This window comes from Sus scrofa, chromosome 7, assembly GCF_000003025.6.
Source record: "Sus scrofa isolate TJ Tabasco breed Duroc chromosome 7, Sscrofa11.1, whole genome shotgun sequence".
NCBI lineage: Eukaryota > Metazoa > Chordata > Mammalia > Artiodactyla > Suidae > Sus > Sus scrofa.
The window spans coordinates 10,556,954-10,577,357 of record NC_010449.5 but is presented as its reverse complement, the minus strand read 5'-3'; the positions used below and the strand labels follow the sequence as shown (position 1 = coordinate 10,577,357).

The window sequence follows — 20,404 nt, the reverse complement described above, 5'->3', positions numbered from 1 at the left end:
TGCAAATTCCAAGCCTGCTCCAACCCTCGGTACCGAATTATTAATTATTTAGCTTCTCCTGCTCCCTCTTGACCCCAGAGGACCTAGGGGTGGCCTCCACATTTGCCTCATCAACATTAGATCATACAGACCCGGCAACCAGCTCCTGCAACCAGCTCCTGCAACGCAAGGCCCACAAGCAATTCAAAAAACAAAATAAGCCCAACCCAGGAGGCAGGTGGAGCAAAAAGGAAGAAGATTTGGGGTTTCTGCTGCCCATCTTTAGCAAACACATCACAAGTACCACCAAGAGGTGTCCCAAGAGGCAGGGGTCTTTTTGAAGAGGGCTTGAGTAGGGAGAAGGGAAGCTCAGGAAGCTGAGGGGTGGAGGGGACCCTGAGTCAGTGCATCACAGGTGTGTCTTTATGATCCACAATAAACAGACTTTATGTCACCACTCAGCAGGATGCACATCCACACGCCGGCACGCCCACACGCGCAACAACTGTTTCAGGAACAATAACTACCTTTATTGCTGGAGATGTACTCTGATGTTATCTAGTCTACATCGTGGAAATAGTTGGCTGGGAATGAAACTGATATGATTAAATTTATGCATCAACATGATTGGGCTAAGGGATGCCCAAAGAGCTGCGGAAACATTATTTCTGGGTGTGTCTGTGTATGTTCCACGGGAATGGAGAGACAGAGTAAAGGAGATCGCCCCCACCAACGTGGGTGGGCTTCATCCAGCCCACAGAGGACTCAGAACAAGCAGTCTCTGTCCTTTGGGGCCAATTTGCTCTTTCGGCCTGAGCTGAGATGGGCCGTCTTTTCCTGCCTTTGGACCTCTATGCTCCCAATTGGTTCTGGGGCCTTGGGGACTCAGACTGGAACTTACACCACTGGCTCCCCTGCTTCTCATGCCTTTGGACCCAGAGAGAATTACAGGACCACCTTCCTGGTTCTCCAGCTTGCAGGTGGCAGATCATGGGCCTTCCTGGCCTCCATAAACACATGCGCTAACTCCTAGGATACATCTCCTCTTATAACCTGGCAGGACCCTGCAGGGCCTCCCCAGGGACAGACTCCCGTGTCCCCTGCCTCTTGTTGGTAGAAAAGTTTTAGCGTCCTAGGCCTTCCCCGAGTTCCAAAGAGCAAATTTAGAGAAGTGAGAAGATGCAGAAACAAAGGAAAAGAGTTAAGCAAGACAAAACCATAACCATTCAGCCATAAAACAAAGTCAACGGCCTTCAGTTATAATAATATTCTGAGTCACATCCTTGGGTTGCTTTGCCGAGTCTGAACCCCCTTCCAGGAGGACAATGTTAACTACAGGCTGACCACTGACAGGTAGACCTCAGACCAAGTGGAGCCAGAAGCAGGGCACTGGGATTCCCAAAGCATCCCCTGTTACCCTGCCATCAACCAGAGAATTGTGCCTGAGTTGATCAGTCACCCTGCTACCCACACCCCTCACCTTGCCTGTAAAACCTCTCGCCTGAAAGCCACTGGCATAGTTGGTTCTTTTGAGCATGAGCTGCCCATTCTCCTTGAGGCCTGCAAAACACACTGGACTTTCCTTCACAACAACCCAGTGTCAGTAGATTGATCGTAGTGCACAAAAGGCCGAGCAGAACCGGGTTGGGTCTGGCAACACTCTCAGACATGTCTCTCTCTATCCTGTTGGTTCTGTCTCTCTAATCCAGTGGATTTCTTTCATAGCAGCCTTTGTTAGCATTGCAAGGATGTGAAGAAGGATAGGTGTTTAAATTTTAAGGACAGGAGTTCCTGTTGTGGCTCAGCAGAAGTGAACCTGACTAGTATTCATGAGGATGCAAGTTCGATCCCTGGCCTCACTCAGTGGGTTATGGATCCAGTGTTGCCATGAGCTGTGGTGTAGGTCACAGACGTGGCTCAGATCTGGTGTTGCTGTGCCTGTGACATAGGCTGGCAGCTGCAGCTCCAATTCCAGCCCTAGCCTGGGAACCTCCATATGCCACAGGTGTGGCCTTAAAAAAAATAAATGAATGAATGAATTTTAAGGACGGACTCTGGTTAAACGGATCATAGCAGAGTGGCTCAGACCCTGCCTTGGAGTCTAGCAGCACCTCTGAGTTCAATTCTCAGCTTTGCCCTTTAACCAGCTGCACAGACTTGGATGGGTCCTTTCAGGTCTCTGTTCAATGGGGACAATGATACTTTCCTCACAAGGTTGTGATGAGCGCTTTGAAAGATGAAATGCTTAGCACTGTCCCCTGAAAACAAACTCCTAATGAAATATTTATGTTAGCAAGGCAACACCCCATCGACCCTTCAGCCACCTGTTGTGTGACTACCCTGGAGCCTCACAGCCCTACCTGCTTCTGGCCGAAGGCAGCTGCTCCAGCCTGCGCAGGGCTACGCAGTGAGGTCTGTCTCCATGATGTGGGCGGGGGTGTGTTTATGAATAGTAACAAATGAGGCATCATTCATTTCAGCGGATAAGTGTGCATGTCCAAAAGTGACGCACAAGCCATGTGGGTCTTCAACCCTGGCTTCCACGCTGTCATTTTCAGCAATACGATCTTTTCTGGAATGAGCATCCAGAGGCTGAATTCTTTTTTTCCTCTTTTTGCTTTTCAGGGCCATACCTGCAGCATATGCAAGTTTCCAGGCTAGGGGTCCAGTAGGAGCTACAGCTGCTGGCCTACATCACAGCCACAGCAACGCCAGATCCGAGCCATGTCTGTGACCTACACCACAGCTCATGGCAACGCCAGATCCTTAACCCACTGAGCGAGGCCAGGGATCAAACCTGCAACCTCATGGATAGTAGTTGGATTTGTTCCCACTGAGCCATGATGGGAGCTCTGAGAGGCTGAATTCTAATCTCTCTCAGATGCTAATGTGTTACATGAACTTACAAGGCATTTCATTTTCCTGCATCCGTTCTTGTCATCATGGAAATAATAATATCTGCCCAGCCTATCTCACAGGCACATTGCGAGGCATGAGCACATTTCAAAATACAGAAAGAGGCTGTGAGCCCCTCCCAGAGAGGTATGTTAACACAAAGGCTTTACTATGTGTTACTCCTGTCCATCTTCCCTGGATATTCCATTGTGAAGATTGTATTTCATCTCTTTTTTTCCTTCCCTTTTAAAGGATCAAATTCATTTCTAACTACCTTTTGAAAGCCAATTTATGCTTGGCCATTTGATTAATAGGAGTGGGGAAAACCAGCTTCCCAATCAAAGCACTTGTGAATAATTCAGTGCCTGATGTTAAAAGAGGACGCGGTTTACTCTACATAGTGGGGAAAATTCAAGCCCCCCACCCCACCCAGGTGCATGCCCGGGCCCTGTTCCCTCCCTCATTCAGATCCCCACTGGCCCCAAAGACAGGCCACAAACAGCAGAGGCCATCCTGGGCTACCCCGAGCCCCCATGCTCCCTGGGGATGAAGTCGCAGACCCCAAGGAAGGGACATCTTTTTCTAACTGGTCCACCCAGAGGGGGCGACTTTTTCAAATTTGCAGAAAGTTGATTATAGAGACCAGATGAGGCCCTGTTCCCCAGACAAAGCCTCTGAGAAAACTCAAGGCCAGGCAGGGTCCCTGCAGAGTCCCCACGGGTCACGACCACCTGTCCCTTGCAGGTACCTGGCTGGAGCTGACCCTTCATTCGGCAGAGTCCTCCCTCCCCCAGGTGCCCTCTGTCCCCAGAGAAAGAGGGCTGAGCCTGCAGTGGTGAAGGCTTGGCCTGAGGTATGGAGTCCACCTGAGCCTGCATCCCAGGGCACAGGAAAGCCCAGCCTTCACGGCTCTCATCTCCAAGTCCGTGGTACAGAGTAAACGAGAGATACGTGTACACTGCCTGCCACATGACTGCAGTGCCAACCACTGCTTCCTTCCCACGGCCACTCCCTGTCCATCTTTAACCCTTCCCACTCCAGCCCCCTTGTCCCTTTCCTGCCTTTCTCCTCCTTCCTCCTCCCCACACCCGGGCTTCTGAAAGCTCACATAGACTCCAGCTGTGTCCTGCATCTGTGGTGCTCTTCTCATCTCGACACTCTCATTTGCTTCATCCTCTCTTAGTTTTCTGGCTTTCTTTTTTGCTTACCAATTTCCTCAGGTTTCAAGGGCATATTGAACAAAAGTATGGAGGATTTTTTTTTCTCTGTTTCTATTCTTAGTGCTTCAAAGGCAAAGGTCCTTATGTATTCAGTCCATTTTCCCAAAATGAGGCTGGGGGTCCCCAAAGCCAGACATATGATGATGGGTAATGATACCAGCTGACACTATGGTCATGAGGGCCCCCAATCCAGCTGGGCCATTTGAGAAGCTGGTGGTGAGGTCCAGATAGCCCTAACCTGACTTGGAAGCAGGAGAAATGATCAAAATCTTTGTCTTTAAAATGGTGTGTTTTGAGGAATATCAAAAAGTCTCTTCTTGTAATTGAGTTAAATGTTAAACCTTGTCACAGAGGTGTGTTATTTTACAGTTGAAATAATTTATCAGCGTTACTGTGACTTCATCCATTGAACTGTAGAGACTGGGAGGGACAATTCAGGTCCCACTAACAAGAGCCTGTTTCCTTAGGGACAAAAACTGTTATCTTTTTCACAGCTGTCTTGCCAGCACCCAGCAGGATGCTAAGCACACAGCAGCCTCTCAACAAATGCTTGGAGCATAAGCGAATGAATGAATGAGTGGATAACACACTCCACACAGGGCCAGACACCCCGCTTACCCAGATGAGGAGGCTCGGCATCCTCTGAAGCCACCAGCGGAGGCCACGTAACACACACCTACCGTCTGTTATCATAAGTGTCGCGACCGTGTGTGCAGAGTCTTAAGGGAACATGAAGGCAGAACAATAAATTGAGGGGTGTGCTGAGTGGGGATATGGGAGGGGGGCTAAATATGCCATCTTTTCAGGTCACACATAAAAATTTTAACTGGAAGGAAAACATTTTAATTGGGAGGATAAATTATTGATAACATTAATTCGCAAAATACAGTTAAAAGCCCGAGAATGAACCACATGCCAAACCGCGGTGCTCTCAGCAAATTGAGAGGCTGCTGCTTGTGCTGTGGGCTGCCCGCCCTTGATCCAGCCCTCAGCCTCACAACAGAGAGCCCCGGTCTCCTGGACCAGCCACCCCCGAGTGGGAACACGCTCCCCACCACCTCCTCCCCTTCCTCCCTCTTCAACCCAAACTCTGAAAAGACACTGAGCATCAGCTTTGTTCACCCCACTGGTATGGCTGGATTTTCTTTGATTTTTTTGCTAGCCTGTGGTAACCCAAAGCATCTAAAGATGCTTAAGAAGAAGAAAAATTACGGGGCTTCACCCGAGACCCACTGAATTAGAATCTCTGGATATGGGGCCAACGAAGAGACATTGTTCTAACTCAAGTGCCCCAAATTCACTTCTTTTTGTTTTTGTTTTGTTTTTGTTTTTTTCAGAAATGACCTTACGTGTTTGAGATTTCACAGGAAGCCTGAACAGATGGTACGAAGTTTCTACGTAACGTTCTGCACACGGTGCCCCGAGTATGAGCATCTTACACTCCTCTGGTGCCTCTGTTTTCATTAATGGACTCAGAGAGAGACATTATTATTAACTAAGGCCCGCAGCTTATTCAGAGTTCCTTAGTTTCCACCTAATGTCTTTTTTCTGTTCTAGGCTCCAACATGAAATTTCCTTGATGATTTGTTTTTGTTGTTTTTTTTGTTTTGTTTTGTTTTTACTAATTTTTAATTACAAAGAAAATTCGTGAATATACTCTCATTAAAAGTTAAATACGGCTGAGGACGCATCCCTTTAGCGACCCCCCCTCCCCCCTCCCCCGCCACAGCTCTTAACCCTTCTCCCAGAGGCGAATGACGTCCAAAGCTTAGAGCATATCCTTCTGGTCACAATTCTGTGCAGTCACACCCACAGACGTGGCTATCAAGGGATGGAGTATGCGTTTGTATTTCTTAAACGTACATTAAATGGTTTCGTTCTACGCAGGTCATTCAGCATCTCCCTCTTTCACCTCAGTAACAGGCATTGCTGGAGGTTTGGGGTCAGTGTCAGGAAACCGACCACCATCTTCTAAACTGATGCAAAATACCCATCACAGGAATATGCTACATTTTATCTGTGACGTGTTACAGATAAACATGTACGTGGTTCGAACTTTGTTTTCTGCTTTGCTGTTATGAGTTTGCAAGGACTACACCCTGTGCCCATTTGTGACGGTCTCTCTCTGGCACTGCTCACTTGCTACTGCCATGACAAAAACCACAAACTGAATGGTTTAGAAAAACAGAACCTTAGTGTTCCACAGCTCCAGAGGCTGCAAGTCCAAGGCCATGGCAAGGATGCCAGGGAAGGACCTTCTCCAGGCCTCTCTCCTAGATGCTGGCAGCTCCTTGGCGTTTGACAGCACAGCTCATCTCCCCGTGTGTGTCTTGCGTCCAAATTTCTCCTTATAGACACCAAGTCATAGCGGATTGGGGGTCCACCCTACTCATCTTAACTAATCACGTCCACAATGACCATATTTCCAAACAGGGTTACCTGTGATGGACTGGGGGGGTCAGGACTTCCACATAAGAATATTGGACGGATACAACCGACCTCATATTAGGCACTGATCTCTTAACCTCTCTGATCATGCAACCGTATCAAGAAAGCACATTTGTGAGCATGTGCCAAAATATGTGTGCATTCAACTACAACGTGCAAATTACACATGTGCTTTGGTACCCATGTGTGTGCATTATAAACTTCCTTAGCTCAGCTCTCCAGAACAGACACTGAAGCTCTGAGCTGTGCAGCCTGGGACGTTACCAGGGAGAAAGGGTGAGCTCAGTGCAGCTGCTGGCTAGGGCTCAGCTGGTCCCTGGAGCTGACAGCAGGGTGGCCCCTTGGTGCCTCCAGAACTGAGGGGAGGGAGGGGCTAGGCTGTCTTCCCCCACGTTGACCAGTCATTGCACACGGGCTGCCCAGGATGGGCAAGGCAGCTCCTGTGGGCCCAGGGAAATTAATTCCCCAGGAGTTGCTCAGCCATGAGCCTTTGACAGTCAGTCTTCCTGCCAGCTGGGAACCAGCTGGAAAGGGCATCTAGGCTACAGCAACCTCCACCAAAACAGACTCTCAATGAGAAATTTCAAAGGATGGTGTCAAGTTGAAGACCATCCAAAGTCATTGTATTTTCTCTAATACTGAATGCACCTGGCGTATCCCCTGAGATATACAGAATCCACCGTCTAGACGTCGAGAATATGCATTTTCAACTTTATTAGAAACTGACAACTGACTCCCTAAGTGACTACACCACCCTCCCCTCCCCTTAGGAGGGCACCAGGGGACTGATTTCATTTCCTCATATTCTCATCGACATTTTATCTTGAAATTATCAAACATCTGAAATTTTTACCAACATTAGGTGTAAGAGCAAGTGGTCAATCTAATTGGGATTTCCCTGATTCTTAAGAAGGGTGAGACTCTTTCTGTTATGGATTTCATGTTCCTATCTTCTTCCCTCATTCTTTTGAGTTCTGTGTCTTTTTCTTACTGATTTTAGGCATCAGTTCTGTCTTTGAACATTGAAACTTCATTCATTCTTAAGCAAAGTAAAATCTGATAACTGTGTCTCTATTCTCTGCCCCTCTAGCTCTCTTCCCATCTTCCTGTGATGAGTTTTTCTGCAAGACAAGCCAGACAGCTGTAGTTTCATCTACCTGGAACCGAAAGACCTGGGGTCTCGCCCCAGTGTTGTCATTTACTAGTTCTGGGCACTTAGGTGGTTAATTTGGTCTGTGATCCTCAGTTTTCTCATAAGAAAATCATGGGAATAATCCCTCTTCCAAGGATTGTTTTAAAGATTGAATGGGCATTTGTATGTGCAGTCTTTATCATTATGGCTTATTTTGCGGCCTTTTTTTTTTTTTTAATAAAAATACAAACATTCATACACATTCTCTCCCCTCTGCCTGGGATTCACTCATCATTCACATATTCATCTGTTCACTAAAGGGAAATGTATTCTAGCTGCCCACCTGCCGTGGTAAGGCCCCCGCCCTGAAGGAGAGCCGTGAGGAAAACAGATACAAAAAAAGAGTCCACTTCTTAAAGTTAATGGAGCAACTTCACACGCTTCATCATGTTTCAAAGGAAGCTACTTTCACCTTGTATTTACAAATGCCCTCTGCATCGTGATGACTCCGAACCTGACATTCCCTGAGCTCTGCCTTAGCCCTGGGCAGCGTGCCTGCTCTAGAAAAGGCAGGCAGGAAAGCCCTGCTTCCTCTTGCACATCCAGCCTCCTTGCCGCAAGTAACCTAGGCAGCCTGACATCTTCCTAGCTCTCTCTTCCTCCATCTGCCAATGGGTCTGTAAAGAACGTCACCAGCTGTGCCCAGGTAGCTGGCTACTTAAGGGGACATGGCATTCACCCTGCAGGTCCTGCCATCTCCTCCTCTCTTTCAAGAGCCCCTGAATATTTAAGCCGTGAGGCAGACATTGTGATGAAAGGGAGGACAGATTCAGCTCTGAAAGGAAACCATGTTTTCCTATCATGCTGTTATCAGAGAGCCTTGCCTTGTTGGGAAGCAGGGTTTTGTCCATCCCTTATTAAAGGATTACTTTCCCATTTCTCCACTGGCCTTGAGTTAGCGCTCCACTGGTTCTAACAGCATGGTCTGTCTGTTCAAGGAGTGGTTAGAAAATCCATGACACTGCAGATTCAGTAAGGTCTACTGGGTGGAAGTACTGGACAGGCAGGTTCCAGCTCAACTGCGGCTGCATTTATATGCTGAACATTGCAGAAGCGGAAACCCAAGTGTTTCAAATAGGACAGTAGGACATTTAGGAGTTCCTGTCGTGGCTCAGGGGTTAATGAATCCGACTAGGAACCATGAGGTTGCGGGTTCGATCCGTGGCCTTTCTCAGTGGGTTAAGGATCTGGCATTGCCATGAGCTGTGGTGTAGGTCACAGACGCAGCTCAGATCCCAAGTTGCTGTGGTTGTGGTGGAGGCCGGTGGCTACAATTCTGATTAGACCCCTAGCCTGGGAACTTCCATATGCCGCAGGTGTGGCCCTAGAAATGACAAAAAGACAAAAAAAGGAAACAAAATAGGACAGTAGGACGTTTAGATGTCATTTTTCAGAAGATGAAGACAGCATTAGTGTAATGGAGTGGCAGGCAGCAGGAAGCTTCCATGGTCAGCAGAGCCTTCTCCTGTCATGGGGGGTCCCCTTCTTCAGGGCACCACCACCCTTTCTTTATCCCAGCAGCCCTGGGGACATCTGCAAGGCAGTGCAAACCAGCCTGCCAACTCTCTTGCCAGCATTCTGACCGCAAGGTTAGGGGAGAGAAATGTACTTAGTCGGAAATCACATATAACAAACTCTAAGGCAAGAAAAGAAGTGCAAAAGCTACTAGGAGTGCCACTGTGGCTCAGTGGGTTTTGAACCAAGTATCCATGAGGATATGGGTTTAATCCCTGGCCTCGCTCAGCAGGTTACGTATCCGGCGTTGCTGTGGCTGTGGTGTAGGCCAGGAGCTGTAGCTCTGATTCAACTCCAGCCTGGGAACCTCCATAGGCCGTGGGTGCGGCCCTAAAAAGACGAAAAGAAGACGAAGTTCCAAAGCCAAATTTGCCTCTGCAGCCTAAGCTGCATTCTTCAAATATTCTTCCCTTCACTCACAGTGGCTGACACGGGAGGCCGTGTTGTCCAGGCATCTTCCAACTGGCTTCTGTCCCACACTTGCTCCAGCTGTACTATAAACTCTTTCTTCGTGCCTGAGATTTTAATTTTTGTGTGTGTTCTTTTTTCCATTGCCTTTTATAGTCTTCCATGGACATATGTTTCAATGTTTTTATTTTTTTTAATGTATTTATTTTTGTCTTTTTAGGGCCACAGAAACACCGGATCCACAACCCACTGAGCAGGGCCAGGGATCGAACCTGCATCGTCATGGACACTAGTCGGCCTCATTACCACCAAGCCACAAAGGGAACTCCATATAGTTGAGTGTTTTCAAATGTAGGTATGATCGAAGTCTGCTGAGGCCAGGGGATGACTGCCATTGAAAAATCGCTCAGTTCTCAAGGGAAGAGGGGCAGGAGGGGCACAGGGAGAAGCACTGGGTCTGCCAGGAGGCAGAGAGAGCAGGGGAAGTGTGAGCAAAGCCGTTATTGTGGTTTCTGTGGGAAGGAATGGGTGAGGCAGGTGAATCAGCAGGCTCTGGGACACACGGGCTGTCCCTAGCTGCCTAGTACCTAGATGTCTTAGTTCAGGCTGCTCTGAAAGAACTCCATACACTGGGTGGCTTCAACAACAAACGTTTCTCTGGAGGCTAAAAGTCTGAGATGAGGGCCCCAGCACAGCCGGGTTCTGAGACCAGAACTTCTCACGTGACGTCCTCCCGTGAGAGGAGGCGGCGCTGGCTCTCTGGGGTCCTTCTGAAGGCACTCAGGCCATTCATGAGGACTCTGCCCCCTCACCTAACTCCCTGGCAAAAACCCCGCAAATACTATCACATTGGGATTCGAATTCCAACCTATGAATTTGGGAGGGAAACAGACAGCCTACCGCACTGGCTGTGGGGTAATGAGAGGAGGGGCTGAGGGCCCAGAGGGTGGGGCGGTCGGGGTGTGGGCTCCTGACTGGTTGGTTTGCATGTGAAAGGCATGCTGGTGGGAAAGTCCTTTATATCTCTAGGAATTAGCTAGTCCTGGTAGGGGCAGGCTCTCCAGGATCCGTATGGCCCCATGAGGTCGCCAGAATAAAAAGACCTCATTGCTATACTCTTCTTAGGACTGCGACACTCAAATTCTTGATGGAACGGAAAGATCTGAAAGGCAGTTCTTTGGTTTATCTGACACCATTTCCCTTTCTCCGGTGCCCTTCTCTGATCACAAAATTCATTCTCTTTCAGAGAGTCTCTTTTCAACCAACTCATGCTCTCCACCTCTATGTCATCTCTTGTTTGAATGTCTCATGTACCTCTGTTTACGATTGTTTTTAGGGACCCTTTTTAATGGAGTTGCCTCTCCTCAGATTGAGGGCAGAAGCCACGACTGGTTGATTTTGGTAACGCCAACGCTCTTCACTTGCCTACAGTCAGGCCTCAATCTGTGTCTGCTAAAATAAATATTCAGTGACATGTCAGGCCAAGTTCTCTTTTCATCAATGCTCAAGCTTTAATACTGAAAATAAAATCTTTTGGAAAAACACCTCACTCAAGATTGGTGAGCAGAGTATGAGGCCAAATCTGTAGGAGATTATAGATTGGACTGACGTTGAAGAATGATCATTATGATAGCTTACTGGGTACGCTGATGGTGTTTGGGCCAGACATTTTTAGAATGTACAAATTCAGCGCTCAAGTAGTCTTACCTCTCCAGCAGGTTCCCAAAGTAAATACACGCATAGAAAAATGACAGGCAAAGTTGGGCAACATCTTGTTTTCAGCTGGGATTTCAGCCCCTTAACTACAATGTGCCTCTATAAGCTGGACCAGATCCTGACTCAGTGAGCTCTGCTTAGAATCACAGCAGACAGAGGCCTGACGTCATTTGTTCTTTTTCCCCGAACATAAACCTTCAGACGTATCACTCTAAAGAGAGGAACGGCCTATCCAAATTTCCAGAGAGAGCCAGAGAGCAGGCAAGAACCCTGGCCAATATGTGAACAATTGCTGGCTACAGTTTTCAGCCTCACGCTTTCTTAAGCCAGCCAGGGGTCCACCCTATGGGGGAAGAAAGAACATCTAAAATTGATAGCAAGAGAGGGGTCACTTCAGATGGAGTTGAACCAGATTCAAAGCCGTCTTCTACCATGCAATGCCTCCAGCCATCCCACCACCGCCATGTTGGCCAACGAAGTATATCAAAATGTGAACTATGACAGCAACACCTCCTTTCGAGGGTAAAATTATCTCTACCCACCCCCACCCCAGGAAAGCAAAGAGAGAGCCTTGCGTTCTTTTTTCTAGAAGCCCAGGGCCCAGTGCTCCTTCCAGCTCACCCCATCAAGCCCCACCACATGGCCTCAGGTTGTGAGTTTTCATTTCGCTTCAGCCATAACTTCACCCTGCACTCAGATTACCTTTCTTTCAATCAGTTCCTTCTGTTGATCAAAACAGGTGACAGCGTTAAGGTTTCCATCTCCACAGAGAATGGAAAGTGTGTGTAGAAAAGCTGATTGTAAAATCAGCCATAATGCATACAACATGGCATTGAAATTCTTAAGCAACTACTCACTCTGTCAGACAGAAAATGGGTCTTAGATCTTGAAAGTTAAAGTCTACTCTAGCCTCTGTGTTTGGATCCACACTTGATGTAAAAATACACCTGTCCTTAATTCCTAAAGGCCCTAGAAAGATAGATGGGTCTTAAGAGCACTACTGCTGTTTTTTTTCTGCGAAGCTAAATTTTGCTCATTTCCTTTAAAGCTTCCTGCCCCTCTTTCCAGTGCTTGTTCTACTAGACGTCTCCAGAAAAGACTTTTTGACTCACTCCATCAGTCTCAGTTCATCGAGCAGTAATGACCTCCTCCCTCCGACTGTTGTCTTGTCTCCTCTTATGAATCGAAGTCGTAATACTGATGTATACGGGTACTTTTACCCCAGTGTAGAAAATTGAGCAGCTGATTCCATGGCTTGGTCCTGTGTACGTAGCCCCATGCAATGTAGGTCCCTTTTTATTTGCTTTTAGAGTAGGTGCTTCTTGAGACAGGGATAATTTCTGCAACTTTGTTTGCAATTACCTGGCCAAGAGCAGTTCTCAGCACAGGATGAGCACACATTACCTGACTCACGGTAACAAGGTAAATGAAGATGCACTTCTGGCTGGTCAAAGACAAAACAAACATTCTGTTCCCTTCTCTGCTTTTTCTAGCTATTGAAACCCTGGTTCCTTAAGTTATTTTTCCCAAGTTGTAACAGTTATTTTCTAGGAATCTTCCCTTAGGCAATATATTTCACAGCTTATATACTTTCTTCAGATGTTGAAAATTATTAGACATGTAAAAACATATATGACCTTGATCTGGTTAAAAAGCTTACTATAAAAAGAAACCATTTATTCTACCCAATACAAATGCATATTAATTTTGTATTATGTGCAAATATTTAGGTAGGGGTCTAGGTACACATACATCCATTAGGCAGCCAAATACCTAAATTAAAAACGGCAAGCTGAAAAAAATTCTGGGTGCAAAGGTGTGATTGCTTTGAAAATAGCCAATTAGAAAAGAGTTCAGCCTTTAATTGGCCAAGTTAAATAAGGCACAATTACTACTAACTTGGTCCCCAAAGATTGGCTCTAATCGTGTCATGTTTAACTTGGCTGCTTAAACTGCAAATGCTCTTCTCCTCTTCCGACTTGGTTCATTTGCCTAATATAATGCCTTTCTATGGATGACTTTTTTCTTTCCTGACTTAGCCCATAGTGGAAGCTCTATGGATTAGGAAATACTGTACCTATTGCTTCCCCCCCCCCCAGAGAAACAGCAACATGTATGTGTGGTGGTTGTTCTCTTTTAGTTTCTGATACAAGTTTATGGGTGCATGGTTGTAAAAAGGTCAAAGGTTCATCATAAAACCCGTATGTGTATGGCAAAGCTCCTTATAAACATGCTGTCTCAAAACAGTCTTGCAGATTTTTATGTTGCTTTAGACTACATGTGAGGAAGAAGAATGTTCTTTATGTACTAACTTTAGCCTCCTCTGTACTGAGAGATGAGTAGGTTAACTTGTACATTTAATGTTCAATTAGCTGGCTCAAGGATTTCACACAGATCCATGAGGGCACAGGGAAGGGTGGTTAAATATTTATCTCAATTTCTGTCTAAGAGCATCAGAATTCAGAGAAGGCCAATTTCTTTGTTCAGGATGGTCAGCTTCATGCATATTAGATTAAAAGGGCACCTCACTTCACATGCAATAGTGTGGAATGCATCAACCTAAAAAAAACCCAGGAAACCTGTCTCTCTGGTAGAGAAACATAGACATGCATGTGCAAGAAGCTTTCATTCATTTACTTAAAAACAGGAAACATTTCAGGAGTGCTGACAATGTGCTTGGTTCTATACTAAGCAATAGACAGGCAGAAATTGGTAAGACACAATTGTCACCTTTCAGAAGCCTACATGTATTTACTGCAGCCAAAAAAAAGAAGAAGAAGAAGCCTATGCGTTTTTAATTGGGTCATTTGCAAGTGAGCAAATCAGGAACAAAATGGCTTCAGATTAATTCATAACATTGTTTCGTTTGTCTTCAGCATCTCTGTCTTGATTGATTGATTGATTTCTTTGGCCATGCCCACAGAATGCAGAAGTTCCTGGGCAAGGAATGAAAACTGCACCACAGCAGTGACAATGCCAGATCCTTGACCACCAGGCCACGAAGGCGCTCCCAGCACGGCTGTCCTGCATGTCACACCCATTTCTCCCCACTCAATACCATCCCCCATCCCGCCTCGGCTCTCATAGGCTCAACAGGAACTCTTAGGGGAGAGCTGGTGACTCTATCTTGTTTTAATCATCTAATAAGAACTCTCTGTATCATCTCTCCCATGGTTGTTTACCTTGCAGCAAAACCAGCAAAACCATATGCTTATGAAAAAGAGATAATTTTCAGATACCTTCATGTACGAAATTTACTTAAGAATAAGCTCCACACACCAAAGCATTTTTAATCTGAATTTGCAGCTTAAATCGTAACACTTTCCACATTCACTATTCCACCAAGTAGGACGTGCTTTCAAGCCAAATAGTTTGGGGGGGGGGGGTGGAAGGGTGGAGGGGGGATGCCCATAAAATCCCTGCCCAGACCACCGATGGGCACCAGCATGGTCCAGTCTGCACATTTATTATCAGAAGCAATATCCTGAGGTGGCTTTATCTGATGTGTTCTTTCGGAAGGGGCCAGGCTTATGGCCTCAACTAATAAATTCTCTGCATCAACATACTGCTCTATCGTAGAGTTTTAATTTTCAGTGAAACATAAACAGTAAAATGAATCTGTATATGTGAACTCATACACAAGCAAGAAACAGACCCATAGACATAGAAAATGAACTGATGGTTACCAAAGGGGAAAAGTCGGGGTGGCAGGGGCGGGGGTAGCGGTAAACCAGGAGTTTGGGATTAACATCTATACACCGCTACATATAAAACAGACAATCAACAAGGACCTACTACAGCACAAGGACCTCTACTCACTATTTTGTAATAACCTATAAAGGAAAAGAATCTGAAAAAAAAAAATAGGTATATACCCATGTATAACTATCACTTTGCTGTACACCTGAAACTGACACAACATTGTAAATGAACTATACAATAAAGATAATAACATTTTGAAAAAGAATCTGTCTATAAAATATCTGTTAGCCTTGTTGATCACTCAACACACAAGCAAGCGAATAAACAAAAACCCACCATTACATAGTGTAACCGAGCATGTGAACTAAAAATCCCAACGTTACAGAAATCACAGTAATACAGATGATACCATAAAGAATAACGTACAGTTGAAACAGAATGGTTTCTCCTGGGATTCAGGAGAAGGTATCTGTGGAACATGTTGATGTGACAGGAATGCCTGTCACTACAGACATTTTTTTATTTTTATTTTTTTTATTTATTTATTTTTTGTCTTTTTTTGCTATTTCTTTGGGCCGCTCCCGCGGCATATGGAGGTTCCCAGGCTAGGGGTCGAATCGGAGCTGTAGTCTCCGGCCTACGCCAGAGCCACAGCAACGCGGGATCCGAGCCACGTCTGCAACCTACACCACAGCTCACGGCAACGCCGGATCGTTAACCCACTGAGCAGGGGCAGGGACTGAACCCGCAACCTCATGGTTCCTAGTCAGATTCGTTAACCACTGCGCCACGACGGGAACGCCCTGTTTTTTTTTTTTTAAACAAAATCTTACCGGAAGGCCAAGAGGTAAGTAGATAAAGAAGGAGGTAATTTTGCTGAAGTTAGAGGCTGCCCAGCCCCCCTCACATACACCCACACATGAGCAACACATGTGCGTACGTGTGCATACACTCACGTGAGCACCCATTTGCACCGTGACCCTTGAAAAGGCTTCACAGAACACAGAACATCTCTGCTTAGCTTTACCCTGACACAGCCTGAAGCAATATAGTCGGGCTTGGCTTGGTGCCTAAACTGTAAATTTGTAATTAGTTCCAGAAAAGAAAAAAAAAAAAAAAAAAAAAAAGATACTTAAATCAAGAATGAGCTTGGGAGAGAGAGAGGAATCTGATTCGGGATGTCTGCATGTACTTAGGCAATCAGTGAAATACTGGGCATCTTGAGTCCTGGGCTTTAGCTTTGGCTACCAACTAATCTGATTACCTTGAACAAGTCACTTAAGCTCTCCGTGCTTCAGTTTTCTCATATCTGTAACGAAGAATTGTTGCAAAAAATTTCTCCCTACCATCCATTATGCAGATGCTATGTGCGACCATACACAGAAAAATACATTCCAAAGACGAATACTAGGGTGCCTAAAAATTCTTTCCCATGAACACTGAGTTTACTGGGCAATAAATAAAAGAAGAAAACAAGATTATTCTGCTAAATACAGCCTGTCACTGTGAATGACTCTGACCCATCTTTCATCAAGCATTCCCTTCTGAGGATGGAACTAATTCTTGGAGTTAGAAGGAACACACAACCTAATGCTTCAACTTCATCAAAGGTCTTAAGTCACTATCCATGTAGAAAAGGGATCCAGGAGTGGAACCAACCATAGTCAGATGCTACAAGTTCTGGCCAATCACTAGATGCCTCCTTTTTCAGATTTCCAAGTGAGTCAATCACACAGCATGAGTTAAGGCATCGCTGGACAAGAAAAATGTGGCATCGGGTGGACCAAAGCCAGGAGGGGATCATTTAGACCCCATGTAGATGCTCAAACATTCATTACACAACCATGTGAAACAACCTCCAAGCACAGAACTCCTTGAAAAGGCCACAGAACAGAGGCCGTTACCTTCTGCCTGAAGTTCTCTTGTCCAGCTCCTTTTCGAACTCTTCACTTTCATGCTTCGATTTGTTTTGCTGCTGCCTTTTCACTCGGACCTTTATTTTCCCCTGGTGGAAATAAAAAGTTTGAGAAATGGTAACCAAGACATCACAGAAAATATTCGATGTGTACTTCAAGTGAAAATTAAATTCCTACTAAAGACACACAGTCAACAGGCATGTTGGAGCGTTGCTTCAGGATGATTCCAAGTATGTTTATATACAATTAGACTCATCCTCAACCAGACCATCCCTTTTGGGAAAGATCTTTTGGGACATCCTATTATAACCCTTCTGATACTATTAACTTCTGGAATTATTTGGAAATCGGCCCTCCTTAATTAGCCTGGCTAATTGAAAATTTTATATATTAAGAGTAAGACGATTTCACCTTGACAGTGGCTTTTTTTTTTTTTTTTAATAGGTTGTGTGGGTTCAAGTGAATAATCAGGGCAGTTCATGTAATTTAAGATCATGTTCTATCTGAAGAAAGAAATCAAGCGTAGGGTTTTCTTCCCTTAAAATAATACTGAGAGCAGTCATTCACGTATGCAACCTTTATCTAGCAACCAAGTGCCAGGCATCGTGCTGGGCACCAAACAGACAGAAAGGAGTGAAACAAGCTACTTTTGTGAATCTTCTAGAAGTAAGGATGTTTGGGGGATAGGCAACATGTTGTAGAAGAAGATAGATTTGCAAAATTATATTGAGCCAGGTTTTAGTGACACTGCAATTGTACGTAATGGAAAGGAGAACTCTTGTTTTTTTGTTTTCTTTTGTCTTTTTGCCTTTTCTAGGTCCGCTTCCCCGGCATATGGAGGTACCCAGGCTACAGGTTTAATCAGAGCCGTAGCCGCCAGTCTATGCCAGAGCCACAGCAACGCAGGATCTGAGCCACATTTGCAACCTACACCACAGCTCACGGGAACACCGGACCCTTAGCCCACTGAGCAAGGCCAGGGATTGAACCCGCAACCTCATGGTTCCTAGTCGGATTCGTTAACCACTGAGCTATGACGGGAACTCCAGAACTCTTGATATTTTATCAAAAATTACTGATACAACAAAAATAGGTCCAAAAATAGAATTGGTGAATAAAACTGTCTAGGTTTAATACATTCCCATAATATTAGTTATTTTTACACCACATATTATCTCCTGAACTTACTTTTGTGTGACAAAGAAATGCTATCTAATAAAAGTTACATTGAAGCTAAACGCCCTAAGAAACAGAGTGACAACAGAAGAGGCAATAGCTTTTTCCTTGGGTTCTGGACATGAAGAATTATCCCTGAATCTCGGGGAGCCTCAGGTTTCTCCTCAGTAAAACTTAAGAAAGAGACTGCTATTCCCACCTTGGAATTAAGTAGCGTTTATTTGAAATTATTATGTTTTCAAGGACAGGCTAAATTCGTAAGGGCAGAGACCATGTCTGTCCTCCCGTTATCCCAAGTTACGAAGCCCAGGAGGCATTCCGAAAGATTTGTTGACAGTACACATGTGTTAAAGATTATTTTGAGGATGACATGAGAAAACATATGACAGATTATTTGAACATGATGAAATATTATGTTTACGTTAAACTCACTTTGTTTCTTGCTTTCTTGGTATTTTTGCAGTTTGGATACATTCTTGACCTCTCTTTGGGGATAGCCAAGTTGCTTAGCAGAAAAAAACCTTGGTCCCAAACTTTGAGAACAAAATCTCACTTACTAGCTAGCTACAAGAGCAGTTGTCCAGTCTTGCCTTGAGATGATCTATCATTCCCCAGGCATTTTAAAACAAGGTTTCAAAGGGAAACTTCATTCAAGTCTCTGTAAGCATCTTCTCCCATTAGCACCAAGATAGGATTTCATGATGTCCAGAGGTTAAGATGCATATCCCAGGAGTTTTCTAAATCAGGCTTTGAAACAACCTGTCTTTATGTAATGAATGGCCAGGAGAGAAATCCACACAAACCCAAATCAACAAACGCTTTGAACAACGTCCTGAGAAAACAAACGCAGTAGACTGTACAGCTTTAATCAGCCGTCAATCCCATCTGTTGCTCCTGAGAAGGAGCCAGATCCTTTCCCAGCATCTCTTCACCCAAGTGCACTGCAGTTGGCGTCCTCCAGGTGGGATGTTTGTCAGCATCCCCACCATCCCCAGAGAGAGGACCCTGCTAGTTACTCACTCACAGCCCTAAGGGAGCTCAGCATTCCAAGGAAAAGCATTTTCTTAAACGGTCCCTTCAAACCAGTGGTCCTCGTAAATTCCCTAAGGCATCTCGTGGCCCCCTCCTGTCCTCCTTCTCTTCCCAACGTAGATGGCGGGTCTGGTGTGAGGCCCTCATCTCTGCTATAGACCAGGCTGCCACCAGCCATAGGCTTCCGCCTCCTGACTTAGCCAGTTCCCAGATACAGCCGTCTCTCCAGCTCCCTCCGGCGCCTTCCAATTCTATCTCAAACCAAACCCCGTCCAGACAATGATGTGCTAAAGCTCTCATCGGGAGCCTCTGAGAGCTGGCTCCTGACCGTTCTGCACCACTGCCCAAATTAATCCATGTAGAATGGATTAATCCATGCAGAATGGCGGCATGATGACCACACCGTCTGGCATCACGTCTGAAGGGTTTCATTTATTTCCCTTCAGGGACATCAATATATTTTTCTTCCTACCCTCGGTGAATGCCCTATTGAAAACTCTACCGAGAGACCACTAACTGTGAAGGACATTCACCATCTGCACGTAAGTTTGAAGGTTTTACGATGTGTCTGACAGAACCAGGCACAGATACCTTACACCAGGTACTTGTAATTTCCCGGAAAGCTGACATTGTTCTGCTCACACCTGGAGCTGCGCCGCGTGCTCCTGACTGGCGATGGTACCCAGATGTGCACCGAACTATTGCTATTTACGTTCTTCCTCTCTTTGTAGAGGTGAAGTCTTTTCTGGGAGTGTCATGATGCCTCAAGGAGCAAAATTAAAGCGAAAAGGAATTCCGGTTGTGGCTCAGCAGTAACGAACTCGACTAGTATCCATGAGGACTCCGGTTCTATCCCTGGCCTCACTCAGCGAGTTAAGGATCCGGCATTGCTGTGAGCTGTGGTGCAGGTCGCAGACACGGCTCGGATCTGGTGTTGCTGTGGCTGTGGCATAGGCTGGCAGCTGTAGCTCTGAATTGACCCCTAGCCTGGGAACCGCCATATGCCACAGGTATGGCCCTAAAAAGACAATAAAATAAATAAAATAATAAAATAAAATAATTGTTAGTAATAAAATAAAAAGTAAAATAAAAAAATAAAATAAATAAAATGGAATAAGATAAATAAAATAAAATAAAATGAAATAAAGCTATTTGGGTGCTGAGTAATGAAGATTGAGATGGTTCCTAGGGAAATCTTGCATAGG

The 20,404-nt window shown here is 45.5% G+C and overlaps 1 long non-coding RNA gene across 3 annotated transcripts in view; it reads right to left on the bottom strand.

Annotated features, from left to right (window-relative positions):
- The window catches only part of LOC106507125, a 267,777-nt gene that overhangs the window by 92,813 nt on the left and 154,560 nt on the right, over nucleotides 1-20,404 (bottom strand). For all 3 annotated transcript variants that reach the window (XR_002346312.1, XR_002346313.1, XR_002346311.1), the window contains exon 3: nucleotides 16,980-17,080. This is a non-coding gene — a long non-coding RNA (uncharacterized LOC106507125). The remainder of the gene's footprint in view (nucleotides 1-16,979; nucleotides 17,081-20,404) is intronic.